We start from the raw sequence: 1,238 nt of genomic DNA, 5'->3' as shown, positions 1-1,238 counted from the left end.
GAGAAGGATATCATGTTTGGTAAGGTGGAGGGTCAGAGAAAATGAGGAAGACCCCCAATGAGATGGATTGGCCAAGTGGCAGCATCGATGGACTCAAGCGTGGCAACAGTAGTGAAGTTGGCATAAGGTCACTATGGGTCAGTACCGACTCGATGGCACCTAACAACAACAACACACCCCCAGCTCTTTCTCTAAAATTTATGAGGAAGGGGAACAATGGTGGGGAGAGAAACGCTCTGACTCAAGTATCTGGTTGTGTAGCATCACAGATCTGCCAGGTTCCCACTTTTATGGGCTGAAACTTTCATACTAATCTGTTTCGATGAAAGTCTTTCTAAAATGGAGTCTACTTCCCCACCTTATTAAAGAGTATTTTTTGTTGTTGTTAAATGTCATTGAGTCGGTTTCAACCCATAGTGACCCTGTATAGTGTTTCCAAGGAGTAGCTGGTGAGCTTGAGCTGCCGACCTTCCAGTTCAAACAGCTTTGCAGTCTGGTGCATTAACCCACAGCACCACACCAGGGCTCCAAAAAGAGTATGTTGTTGTTGTTATGTACTATGGAGTCGGTTCCAACTCATAGAGGCTCTGTACAGGGTTTCCGAGGCTGTAAATCTTTACTGGAGCAGAAAGCCTCATCTTTCTCTCGTGGAACAGCTGGTAGTTTTGAACTGCTGACCGTCAGATTAGCAGCCTGATTCATAACCACTCTGCTAACAGAGCTCCTTAAAAAGAGTATAGTGAATATAAAAAATAGAATGGTCAGCATATTCTCCAAATGAACAAGATGGATGTTATTTTATTTGAAATACCATTCATACATGACTCAGGTCTGTGAAGTTTCATTTCATCTTGAAGAGATAGCTGGAAACCCATAACAGAAGATTAAAAATTAACATATTTTTCTGTACTATCTCTGTTTCCTTTATGTTTTCATGTTGGTGTCATAATTCAGCATATGTCATCTCAGGGATAAAGAAAATTTCTGGTATTTATGACGGTAACAAAAAATGTGCCTGCAAGCACTCTAACTGGATAAGGACCATTTTTAACAGTTATGCTCTGCCCCTGCCCCCCCCCCTTTTTTTTTTAAATCAAGAGCACTTAATAGAAGGTAAAGCAAAGTAGGTTCTTAGAAGAAGCTTTCTGCAGAACGAATTAACAAATAAAGAGAGTCCAAAGTTTACTTCTCTTGACTCAAGGCGACTGCTTTAGGTCATTCCCTTTTGGACCCTAGAG

Source organism: Chrysochloris asiatica, unplaced genomic scaffold (genome assembly GCF_000296735.1).
Source record: "Chrysochloris asiatica unplaced genomic scaffold, ChrAsi1.0 scaffold00057, whole genome shotgun sequence".
NCBI classification, from domain to species: domain Eukaryota; kingdom Metazoa; phylum Chordata; class Mammalia; order Afrosoricida; family Chrysochloridae; genus Chrysochloris; species Chrysochloris asiatica.
The sequence above is the reverse complement of the archived record's forward strand: the minus strand, read 5'-3'. Positions refer to the sequence as shown.